The 12,633-nt window shown below is 50.0% G+C and overlaps 1 protein-coding gene across 6 annotated transcripts in view; it reads left to right on the forward strand.

Annotated features, from left to right (window-relative positions):
• The window catches only part of ARHGEF6 (Rac/Cdc42 guanine nucleotide exchange factor 6), a 112,704-nt gene that overhangs the window by 10,959 nt on the left and 89,112 nt on the right, over positions 1 to 12,633 (forward strand). Inside the window, exon 1 of one of the 6 annotated variants that reach the window (XM_051969328.1) lies at positions 5,130 to 5,191. The exons of the other annotated variants lie outside the window; for them this stretch is intronic. The gene's annotated coding sequence lies outside the window, so the exon portion shown is untranslated. Of the gene's footprint in view, positions 1 to 5,129; positions 5,192 to 12,633 lie in introns of those variants that run through there. 6 annotated transcript variants of the gene reach the window in all.

Here is a 12,633-nt window from a genome sequence, read left to right on the forward strand (position 1 = left end):
TATCTTATTTTATTATATTGAATCGACATCAAGTATGTAGGCCAGGCTGTAGTGTCTTTGAAAAGGGATTAGTCTCAGTCTGCTTGACCCCAGAGGGCAGAACTGGGATCAGTGGGTGAGAATTACCTAGAAGCTGATTTGAACTGTACAGGGGGGGGGTGGGGGGGAGTGATTTTCCCAACAATGAAAGCTATCCCAAAGTGGAATGGGCCGCTTTGGGAAATTGTGGAGTCCAGAACAGGGGATTCATTCGGAGATTCTGTAGTTATCTACTTTATATATGGGCAAACTGACAAAAGACTTAGTGTCCTGCCCAACCTGCACCCAGCTAGCTAATAGTCTACTCAGAATTAGAACCCTGGTCTCGTCCCCTTTCCCACTCTCAACACCACTGTCCCTGGTGAGACCACAGTTATAACATTTCATGGAGGGATTTTGGTTTGGGTGCCATAGCTTTTCCACAGCTTTTTTTCCCTCTGCCCTAGAGATCAGGAGGGGTGAATGAAGAAGTTGGATTAAGTTTGCTCATTTCATTTATTGATGTTATTCCTCCCTTTCTCTTGTGTTGGGGGTGACTGAGATCTCCAGTCCTAGGTAGCCAACTCTCTATTTGAGCTAGCCCAAGTACAGTATAAGTAACTGCCTTCACAGAGAACCTCCATGGGGTGAAATTGAGAATCACTTTTAGCATTATACTTATTCATTTGTGTGCTTGAGTACTTTGGATCTGAGGCTCTGTACTTACTGGTCTCTCAACTCTCAGTGGTCTTAACTATTTCAGCTCCCAGATGAAAGTCTATACACAGAGCTCATGCAGTTCCCTTGCTGAGGAGGGCTGAATGATGAAGTTGGGTTCAATTTGCTAATTTCATTTATTGATATTATTCCTCCCTTTCTCATATGTTGGGGGTGACCGAGATCTCCAGTCCTAGGTAGCCAACTCTCTATTTGACATAGCCCAAGTACAGTATAAGTAACTGCCTTCACAGAGAGCCTCCATGGGGTGAAATTGAGAATCACTTTTAGCATTATACTTGTTCATTTGTGTTTGAATGCTTTGGATCTGAGACTCTCTACTTATTGGTCTCTCAACTCTCAGTGGTCTTAACTATTTCAGCTCCCAGATGAAAGTCTATACACAGAGCTCATGCAGTTCCCTTGCTGAGGAGAGGTGAATGATGAAGTTGGATTCAATTTGCTAATTTCATTTATTGATGTTTTTTCTCCTTTTCTCATGTGTTGGGGGTGACGGAGATCTCCAGAGTCTAGGTAGCCCACTCTCCATTTGACATAGCCCAGGTACAGTATAAGTAACTGCCTTTACAGAGAACCTCCATGGGGTGAAATTGAAAATCACTTTTAGCATTATACTTGTTCATTTGTGTGCTTGAGTACTTTGGATCTGAGACTCTCTATTTATTGGTCTCTCAACTCTCAGTGGTCTTAACTCTTTCAATTCCCAGATGAAAGTCTATACACCGAGCTCATGCAGTTCACTTTTATTTTATACATAATTCTAACAAGTTTGGTGAGTTGGTTTCTAAACTTTATACCAAATCACAGAGTTTTTGGAGGAAGCTGGAAGGGTTGATGGTAGGGGATTGAGCTACGGTGGGCAAAGACTATCAGAAGAAGTTATGCTTTAGTAGAACAAAAAATTAACTGATGAAGAAGAAATGGGAAACTGGTTCTTGCAGGCGCAAGAACTTCAAAAGCATAGCAATATACGACTATTTGGTCTAAGAACGAACAGTCCTGTGTGCCTCGGTGACCATTCGATAATCATGGTACATGGTACTATGACCCCATCCTGAGTCCTGAGAAGTCCTGAAGTCAAGGCCCACATTTCAGTCACGCCACAAAGGAGATAGTGAGCAGGTTAAGTGACTTGCCTCTTGGTGGTGCTTCAGTTGCCGAATACTTGCCAATTCGTGTATAATTCCCTATATCAATGAAACCACAGATCTGACCCCCACCCCCCACCCCATTATGATGATATTGCTAAGCCATCAGCTAATGGTTCAAGTAAACTCCTATAGCTTCTGCTTGAGAAGGCAGGGAAGTGTGGATATGTTAGAGAAAGCTGCACAAGGGTTTTTCATGTGCTTTCTATGTGGCAGACACTGTGCTGAGTGCTGGAGGTACAGATGTGAGCAGGAAAGACATACCCTTCCGGAGCTTATATTCTATTGGGGGATGGCTCCCTCTGTAAGGGATCAGCAGCCAGGAGTGTTTTAGTCAATGAGGGGATTTGTCCTCAGCCCTTTCTAGAAATGGCAGATTCTGTTCTGGTTTTTAGAGTCTGGCTCCTGATTTCAGAGGCACGCTTTAAATGGAGGGGAAGTTAGGGGACGTGTTGTACATGACAGGGAGTTGACAGGGAGTTGCCCGGGAGGTGTCGGCTGGACCGGCCAAGACGAGTGCATGTTGTTCCCTTATCACAATCCAGGGTCAGAAGGCTGACAGTTTGGGTTCCCTTAGGAGGAAGATTAGCACAAAAATGGCGACCCCCCCAAAACCCAATTTGATGCTGAAAGGGGTGGACTTTCAACTATCCAGAATGACTTTTCCTGGGGGTTCTGGATAGACGAAGCTTTGCATTTTGAGATGAGGCGTGTTTGGAAACCTGAAACAGGAAAACCTGGGCCTTCTCTCTAAGGCCACGCTTCTCTCAGTAAAGATGCCATTTGCATTGCTTTCCTGCCCCTTCTCTGTTCTCTCTCCTCTTCTCCTCTATCTTGTGGATAATCAGCCATTTTTTCCCCTTAACTGTGCTTTGAGGTCTGGTACTTTCTAATGGTCATGCATGGGAAACTCAGAGCCTTTGAAAATAAATTGAAAACTTCAGTTTTGACTAGTAGTTTCTCATTTGGTCAATCCCTTTGGATTTCTGGGCCTCAGTTTTCTCATATGTAAAATAATGGGAGACGACTTGGCGGGAGGGCCCTTCCAGATCCGAACGGTTGAGCCCCTGACGGGGTATTGGATGACCAGCCCAGCTAAGCTGCGCATCCCCATTGGTGGCCATTGGGGGTTGGCACTCAAGGCCAGGCTATGAAAAATGCCTCCCTCTGACTGTAGCTGGAGGCCTTGCATTCAGGACAAGATCAACCCCGTATCCATGTTGGCAGTGCCACTGGGCTGCCATCTTCATGAAAAGCTCTCACTGAGGCCCTGCCTGCTTAGCCTAATTAATCCTTAATCCCAGATTCAGCTCTTGCTACACCTTGACAAATTAGACTGTACTCACCACATAATACATGCTCGGAGATGCAGCTCTTTCCTCTCCTTCTTCCCTTCCTTTCTTCTCTCCTCTTCCCTACTTCCTCTTCCATCTCTCTCTGTCTCTTTTTCTCTCTTTGTTTATCTCTGTCTCAGGGTCTCTCAGTCTCCCTCACTCTGTCTCTGTCTCTCTCTGTTTCTGACTTTTTGTCTCTCTCTCTCTCTCTCTCTCTCTCTCTCTCTCTCTCTATCTATCTGTGTGTCTTTGTCTCTCTGTGTATCTCTGTCAGTCTGAGTCTCCATCTCTCTGTCTTTTTCTTTGTCTTTCTTCCTCTGTCTGTCTCTCCCTGGCTCTCTGTCTCTTTTTGTGTCTGTCTCTTTGTCTATCTCTGTGTCTCTGTGTGTCCCTGTGTTTCTCCCGGTCTATCTCTGTCTGTCTGGGTCTCTAGCTCTGGTTTTCTCTTTGTCTTCCTCTATCTATGTGTCCATCTCTGTCTCTCTTTGTCTTGGTCTCTCTGTTGTCTGTTTCTCTGTGTCTGTACCTGTCTCTTTGTCTTGGTCTGTTTCTCTGTTTCTGTGTCTGACTTGTTTTTCTGTGTGTCTCTGTTTCTCTGTGTATCTGACCCTGTCTCTTGGGTCTCCGCCTCTCTCTTTCCGTCTCTTTGTCTCTTTTTCTGTCTCTGTGTCTCTGTCTCTATCTCTCTGTGTATGTTTCTGTGTCTCTGCCTCTCTCTGTGTCTCCACATCTCTCTGTCTCTGTCTCTGTCTCCGTCTGTGTCTCCATCTCTCTAATTCTCTCCCCCTCCTTCTCTTTTTTTTTGTCTTTCTCAACCTTTCTCATTTTCTTTCATTTTCATCAGTGTCTTTAGTTTTTATGGTGGCCACTTCCAGATAGGACCCTCCTCCCGACCACACTCCCGGTGAACCTTCCCTCGCACCAAAGAACAAGAGTTAGACAGCAGCGACCCCGCTGCCTCGGCCGCCGTCCCTCGATGGTTTTTCCTGCCCTTTCCAACTGGCCTCCGGCCAACCTCACACACTCTGTGCCCCAGCCCGATTTGTGGATGTGGCAGTTGAGCTCCCACCTCAGTGCTTTTGCCCGGGTTGACCTCTGTGCCTGCTGGGCTTTAATTCTGGCTCATCGATAGCCTGTCGGAAGGGTCCTTGGGAGCCGTTGAGTGCAACTTTTTCATTTCGCAGATGGGGAAACTGAGGCCCAGAGCGATCGGGCGACTTCCCCCGGTCGTGAGAGTCCAAGTCAGAGTTTGAGCCAAAGTCTTTGTCTGAATCCCTCCCCTGGTTTTCTTCAGGTCAGAGCTCAGGTGGCGCCTCTTTTCCCCATCTTCCCCAGTGGCTGCTTCTGTGTGTCCTCGGGTAATCGGGTTTACGCTTCTGTGTCTCCGTGCCGTGCCCTCCACTAGATTATAAGCTCCTTCAGGGCAGGGCTGGCTTTCTCTTCCGTGCTGGGTTTGGTCTCTTGGCCCTAGAATCGGCCCACGGCACAGAGCGTTCGGGGTTGGGGTGGCCCGGGTCCCTGCTATATCTGACTCTGGGTAATGAGCCCTGTTGGACGCGGTCCCCGGGAGGCGGCCTACTGAAGGTGTGGTGTACATTTGGGCATGTACACGCTGAGGCCCAGGGCTCAATGGATGCCATTCCTGATGCTCCTTGTTATCTGAGCCTGCTTCTCCCCTCCTCGGGGGGTTTGGATTAGGTCTCCTCGGCACTGACTGGCCCTTCTAAAAATGCCAGACCAGTTTTGGAAAAGCCGCTTCTGTATAGCCCTCTGCAGGAAGCCCGAGAATTCCTCGCCCAGTGCGTTTCTATTGGTTGCCAGCTCCAAAGGGGGAAAGGAAAACCACCCCAGCTTCGCAGCAACCCTCTAGTTGCCCCGAAGCCTAGAGCCAGTGACAGGGACCTGCTGCAGCCTCCGACACCGCCGGGGCTCCGGCTTGCTGGCTCCGCCAGGGTGAGTTCCCTTGCTGGGACCCGGTGGGCTCAGCCGGCCTGGCTCTACGGACGGGGCCCCGGCTGGGGCCGGGGGATCTGGGCTTCCGCTTCGTTCGGGGGCCGTGCACGATGGCGCCCTCAGATTGAGGAAGGAGGCGTCGGCCCGCCCCGGCCCCGAGCCCGGCTCCGGCCCCCAACCCAAAGTCCGGCTCCAGCCCCCATTCCCTAACTTCCAATTTCACCCTCCACCTCTAACCGCAAGCCCCCCTCTGGTCCCCACCCCCAACTCCACTCCTCACCCCAAGCCCAGCTCTGACTCCCACTCCCTAACCCACAGTTTCACCCTGCACCCTACCCCTAACCCCAGCTCTACCCCTCCAACCTCTATTCCTAACCCCAACCCCCAACTCTCCCCCGACCCCAAGCCCAACTCCAGCCTCCAACTCCAAGCCCCCCTCCACCTCTAACCCCAAGATCAGCTCCAACCCCCACTCCCTAAACCCCAACTCTACCCCTCACCCATCCCCGATTCCACCCCCACCTACCCCTAACTCCAGCCTCCAACTCCAACCCTTACCCCCTAACTCCCAATTCCACCCCTAACCCCAAGCCCGCCTCTGGCTCCCAACTCCTAACTCTATCCTCCAGCTCCCATCCCCTAACACCCATTCCCTACCCCTAACTCCAAGCCCAGGTCCATCCCTCAACCCCCTCTCCCACCCTTAACCCCAAGCCTGTCTCTGGCTCCCAAGCCCAACTCCACCCCTCCCCCACTCTGCCCTCCAACTCCCACCCTCCTCTCCCCCAATTCTCACCCCTAACCACAAATCCAGCTCCATCCCCCTCATCCTGAACTCCCACCCCCCAACCCCACCTCAACCCCCAAGCCGAAGCCCATGCTCACGCCCATGGTTTTCTACCTTTGACCTTCTCCTGGATTAAGCCAGGCTTCTAGGTTTGTGTGGGACTAGGAGGGCACCAGATGCCCCATATCAAGTGGAACCGGCTAGAAATTGTGGGCTCTGGACTCGGGGAGCCAAGAGCCCTTGGGTCCTCATGGTGTCCCAAGCCGGCGACTTTGCCAGCCTGGGCTTTAAGTGCTCAGAATGTTTCTGGAGGGCTGCGGGGAACCCGGAATGCTCTCTCTCCCCCCTGGGGGCAGCCGGGCACAGTAGCTAAAGTGCTAGACTGAGTCCAGAAGATCTGGGTTGGAATCTTGCCTTTGCCACTTACTAAGTGTGAATTTGGCCAAGTCCTGTCACCTCCAGCAGCGCCCAAAAACTTCGTCGTGGAAAGGTGGCGATCTTCATTAATGCCGGAAGCCTCCACGCCGGGAGTTCCTGGGCATTTCTCGAGGGGTGTCGGGGTGGTGGCACTGTGCTGGGTACTGGTGGGGTCAGGGGAGATACTGAAGACATAGAAAATGGTGCCCTCCTCCCCTCCCCCAAAGTGATTGAGTCACATCCAGCCAAGGTCCATTGTATGGAGCACCCCTGGGTGCTGTGTGTGGAGGCTGGAGGAGGAGATCATTATCAGGCTGGAAACGGCTGGCCCAGCCACTCAGCTGTGACCTTGGGCCAGTGCTTTCCTCTCCCTGGGACCTCAGTGTCTTTCTCTATCAGAGGAGGGAGTTAAACTGGTGGCCTTGAAGGTCCCTCCCAGTTCAGTGGTCCTGGTCAGGGGAGGCTCGCTGGAGGTAGAGGGCAGCTTTTAGAGAAAAGGTCTCCCAAAACCTAGGCCGTGGGAGCCACAGGTGATCTGAGAGCTTGTCCCCCATTCTGTTCTTTTATGAAGGCCACCTGTGTCAGCTCCCCAAAGTGGGGAGGTACCTGTCCAAGGTCACACAGTGAGAGGATGGCAGAGCTGGGACCCCGGCAGGGTCTCCCCACCCCCTGTGCGGCGTCCTTTACGATATTTTCCCTGTCTTCTGGATCTGGCAAAGCCGAGCCTTCTTCCGCACCGAGGAACGGCCCGCTCGTTGCTCAGATTTGGCCCTTTTTCCATTGGCTTGCCAACTCGACTCGACGGGAATGAGGGGAGCCATCACTTCTGCCCTTCTTTCTGCCCTTGAGCCCGGTGTCCCATTTAGCCCCCTCCCTCCCCATCCCCCACCTCGGAATGCCACCCAAGCCAGAACGAGATGAGCTAGACACGTCGCCGTGGGATGAGGAGGGGCGAAGGAGCCCCAGCTCTCGTGCCTACCTCCTCCCCCCACCTGTCAGAACGGGAGACAGGCGGGGACATGGCAGGCCTTTTGGAACCCAGCCCGGGCTGTCCTGGGCCTTTGGCACAGATGGCCAGTGGAGGGAACTAGTGGAAAGGGCCCTGGCTTTGGGGTACAGAAAACCTTGCTTCAAGTCTCTTTAATATCTGTGGTTTCATGGAGCCAGGAGCCTTTCCTCCCTTGGGGCTCCATCGTCTTTTTGGGAAACTGAGGGTGGGGGTTGTGGTAAATGACTTCTGGGGCTGCCTCGAGCCGGCGAGTAAGGGGCTGCTGCCAGTGTCGGAGGTCGGCAGGAGGAGTTTGTTCTCAGAAAGGTGTATATCTTGTCTAAAATGAGGAAAGGTGAGCGTGAGTTGGTTTTGGAACACATTTAATACAAGAGAAAGGGAACGAAGAGAGAGCTGGAAGGAAGCACGTTCAGATGCGCAACAGTGGCTTCCCAGAGTCTGTTTTTAAGTCAGCCATCACTCAGTTGAAACTTGAAAAGCAATTTCTCCCCTTAAAAAAAGATGTTGTATTGATGCGTTTTCTTTTATGTTGCTGTCACGTCCCAGTGATCCCCATTCCCCCCCAATTGAAGCCCACCCGTATAACGGGTACGGCAGTGAAGCGAGACCTAGCGTGTGTCAGCTCCGTCCCGTGTTGTGCCCGGTTCACACCCATAGCTCCCCGCCTCTCCATCAAGAGGGAAGGAGGGCTTCTTCTGGATCAGTTCTTTGGAGTCAAATTTGGTCACCATGTTGATCTTCGCTCTTCAACAATGCCCTTTATGGTGGCTTCCTTGGGTGTTTTGGTGGGCCTGATTTCAAGTGTTCTCTGGGTTTTGCTTACTCTTCTCTGCAAAGGTGTTCCCGGGCTCAGAGCTGGACTGGGCAGCAAGAACACCTGGATTGTAACCCGAGAACCTCTGCTGCTTATTAGCTTCATGAACAGGTCGCCTCTCTGACTCGGTCTCTTCCTTCAGAAATGAAGGTTTGGACTAGTGGACCTCTGAGCTGAGCTCCGGCTCGGTGATCCCGGGTGTGATCTTGGGCAAGTCAGTTTATCTCAGTCCCATTTTCCCCATCTGTAAAATGAGTGGGCTGAACCAGAGGCTCCTTCCAGCTCTAAGTCTTTGATCTTCTGGTCTTATGAAACACACTCCCCATGGAAATAATCTTTGGCTTTTATGGACAGATACGTTAAGAGCTCTTCTTTGGGTAGGGTGGTTTGCCTTAGTTCCAGGAGCCGCTGGGAGCTGGAGCGCCAAGCGCAGAAGGCTGGCCCTGGCAAGAGGTGGGGTGGGGGCTCGGTGATGGGCCTGGAAACTGGGGGGAGGGGAGGGCTGCCTAGAGGAGGGGGCTGGGGCTCTGATGAGGGAATGGGGAGGGAGGGGGATTGAAGGCAGCAGGTGCTTTGGAAGTCATGTGTTTGTGAGGCGGGGACTGCTCGCAGCAGCTCATTTGGCTCCACTCATTAACAAGGAGAGAGGCTCTCCTTTCTCTCAGGCCTATTTATTGTTGGGCAGGTTGTCCAAGGACAGGACTATTCCCATTTTGTCATCTTGGGAGTCTAGCCCTGTGCACTGTGGAGCCTGCCCCCCCCCCAGATAATTTTGGCATCTCCCCTGTTTTCAGCCTTTCTGAGACCCCTCCCACTCACAAGTCCTGGTGCAAATGATTTTTTTTTTTTTTTGCCATAATACAGATGAGGAAACTAAGGCTGCTGGAGGTAGCTAATTACAAAGATAATAAGCACCTCCATTGTCCATAACAGGCTTTTTAGTGTCTGGGTCCTCTTGGCCCACCGGGGAAACCTTTGGGGAGGGAAGTCTTCTTAGGTACGTTCATGGTGGAAGGAAAGCCACATTTCAGGCAAAGGTTAGTGACGGTGACCTTTTTTGGCCCATCCTGCTGTCTTTTTAGCAGCCCCTGGGATCATGAACGCCCTGTGTAGGCTTTTAAGGTTCACACGCTTTACCTGAGAGACCGTGAGGTGGATAGAGTCAGGCTAGACTCAGGAAGGCCTTGGTTCCAGTCCTATGTCAGCCACCTAGGAGCCGTGTACTGTGGAGTGAGTCACACTCCCTCCCTTTACCCCTCTGTAAAATGAGGGGGTTGGATTCGATTATCCCTCTGTCACTTTTCATCACAACCAAGGGAGGACGGGAGGACCTTTCCCCATTTTATAGATGAGATCACTGAGGCTCCATGAGATACAAGGGATTTGCCTGGGTCCCTGAGTGAGGGACTTTGTGTGTGGAGGGGCTGGTCCTGATTTGCAGGTCAACACTCCCTCTCCTGTACCTCAAAAGGGCAGTAGAAGAGTAACGTGACAAGAGAATCAAACAGGGAAAGCCCCCGAGGACTCTGCCTGGCTTGCTATCCCAGGACGCCCTGAGACCTGGCTCTCCATCGCAGGAAGTCCTGGTGATTAATCAATTGATGGAGTGAAGGGATTGAGGATCTCTGCACTTATCTCTCCTGCCCTGAGTACCCAGCAGACCGCATTCTCTTAATTGTTAGAAGGACAAAGAATAGGTGAGCAGCAAATGCTTTCACAATTTCTGAAAATTAAAAAAAAAATCATAATGGGGGCAGCATGGGATTGTGGGTAGAGAGCAAGCCTAGAAGCTGGAGACTTGTCCCATTCTGGCTGTGTGACTCCGGGAAAGTGGCCTGTAATTCTGGGCTCTCCTATTCCAAGGGGCAGTGATGGGTAGATGTGTATTCGGAGGGATTTTGCAGTCCCTTTCTCTAGAAAGTCAGCGTATATAGGCGATGGATTTTGAAAGTTTCTAAGGGTATCACAACTTCTTCTTTTTTTTTTTTTACTAACAAGAGAAGCCCAGAATCCTAGACGGTGGCCTTAGACACATGGAGGCCCTTTCGTGACCAAGGCCCATCACCACATCCATTCCAGAGGCCGTTCTTCCTCACTAATAGAACGTAATAAAGCAGAACATTCAAATCAATACAAAAACAGAGAGCCACCTGAAGTAGCCCGCCCTCTGTTGTAGCAAATGACCGGCCTCCAGATCCTTTTGTCCTCTGGCCTATTCCCACCGCATCTGAGGCTTTCTTGCCGGCAGCTCTGTTTACATGGGCTATATGTTATATTGGATATTTGTGTACAGAACATATTTCCGCATATTGTTTATTACATTAGCAATCTGGTTCCTCAGCCTTCCTTTACTTCAGCCAAAGCTTAATTGATGCCTTTTATTTTTCTCTCAAAGCCCCTCTCGGCTCTTCACCCAAGCATTGAACCCTCTCTTATTAATAGGGGAAAACAATTAAGCAAAAACAGTCATTACGGTGAGAGGCTGACAGCATATGCAAAATCTTGCCCCTGTGGCCCCCCTCCCCACCCTTTGCGCAGAGGAAGGAAGGCACGTTTCATCATTTAATGAGTTTTAATTTGGACATGTTGACTTTGAGATGACAGCAGGCCACGCAAGTAGGGATGTCTGACAGTTGGCACTTTGGAACTGAAGTCAGGAAAACCGTTTCCGCTGGAGACATGGGCTTGGGAGTCTTTTGCTTAGAAATGATAATTGAGTCCATGGGAGCTGATGAGATCTCACAGGGCTAGAGAGAGACGAGTAGAGGGCTTCAGACAGAGCCTTGTGGGATACCCAGGCTAAGAGGAAGGGAGAAGGAAGGCCCGGGAGGTAGCGGGGAGAGCTTGAAGAGGCAGCGGCTCGGAACTTGTGAAGAGCGTCCGGAAGGAAGCTTGATGTGGGTCAGGGATGACGAGGACTGAGGAGGAGGCCCTCAGAGTCACAATTAAGACATCATGGGTAGCTTTGGTGAGAGTAACTTCGTTCTATACTTTTCGGTGCCTACGATGTCACCCGAGCGGCCATTTGACAGTTTCCTTGGGAGATTTGGGACCAGACGGACAACCTCCTCTCAAACAGTCAGAGAGCAGTGGACTCAGTTGATGTTTCTGGCATGCTGTCAAAAAATCTTTAATACTAATTTCTCTCCTTTGAAATAGAGAGTTTAAGTAGGTTTTCTTAAATGCTGCCTTTTGATTGAAGGCAATTCCAGTAGATTGGTGATGGAAGGAGCTTCTGCATCCAGAAAGAGAATGATGGAGACTGAATATGGATCCATACTTAGTATTTTCACCTTGTCGTTTGTTTGCTTGTTTTTTCCTTCTTTCTTTCTCGTGCTTTTTCCCCTTTTGATTTGATTTTTCTTGGGTAGCATGAGAAATCGAATGTGTTTTGAAGAATTGCACATGCTTAATATATTGGATTGCTTGCTAGGTAGGGGAAGGGGGCGGGAGCAAGAACAGTTTGGAACACAAGATTTGGTGAAGGCGAATGTTGAAAACTTTCTTTTGCGTGTATTTGGAAAAATAAAAAAGCTATTGAAAAAACCAAATTAATTTTAAAAAATTTCCCCTCCTTAATTTAGGTGCTGCAATTAAGGTTGCTCAGTAGAGCGGTGGTCGAAGGATTTGAGCAAGTAACTTTGAAAGGAAGAAATAGAAATGATCAAAACCACATGAAAGAAATGGTGAAAATCACTGTTAATCAGTGAAATGAAACTTAAAACAATTCTCTCACACCCATCAAGCCAGCAAGGATGGAAAAACTCATTGTTGGAGGGGCTGTGGGAAGACAGGCGTGCTAATTCACAGCTGGTCCAGCTGTGAATTGCTTCAACCGTTCTTGAAAACAATTTGGAATTATGCAAGAAAAATTACCAAATTGTTCATACCCTTTGACTCAGACATTCCAGTACTGGGACTATCCCCCAGGGAGGTTATTGACAGCAAGAAAATATGTACAAAAATATACATAGCAGCTTTACTTGCCCAAGGACACCCAGTTAGTTAATGGCAGAACTGGGATTTCAACCTGGCTCTTTCGACTTGGAGTTCATTGCTCTTTCAGCACTGTTCCACGTTGATGCTTCTCGGTGCTTGTGATCCAGAGTGTAGAATGGCGAAAGTTTTGTTTTTGTTTTTGGCTTTGTCAGGCAACAGCGCCTAGAAGTGAAGACTCGCTTCCTAAAATGCTGATTTGATTGGATTTAATTTCCTCCGATTTCGTGGCTATTGTAAACATCAGTGCTGTGGGGCTGCCCAATCCTAATGTCTATTTTTAGAAGCTGTAGTCAGGAAGAGAGGGAGAAAGTTTGCCTGGATAGGTCTCCTCTGTCTTATTCTGGGTGAGCGGTGTGGAGCCGGCGGGCAGCAGCATACGTGTTTTAACTGAGTTCCTGCCAAAGGGACGGGAGGCT

Source organism: Antechinus flavipes, chromosome X (genome assembly GCF_016432865.1).
Source record: "Antechinus flavipes isolate AdamAnt ecotype Samford, QLD, Australia chromosome X, AdamAnt_v2, whole genome shotgun sequence".
In the NCBI taxonomy this organism is placed as follows: domain Eukaryota; kingdom Metazoa; phylum Chordata; class Mammalia; order Dasyuromorphia; family Dasyuridae; genus Antechinus; species Antechinus flavipes.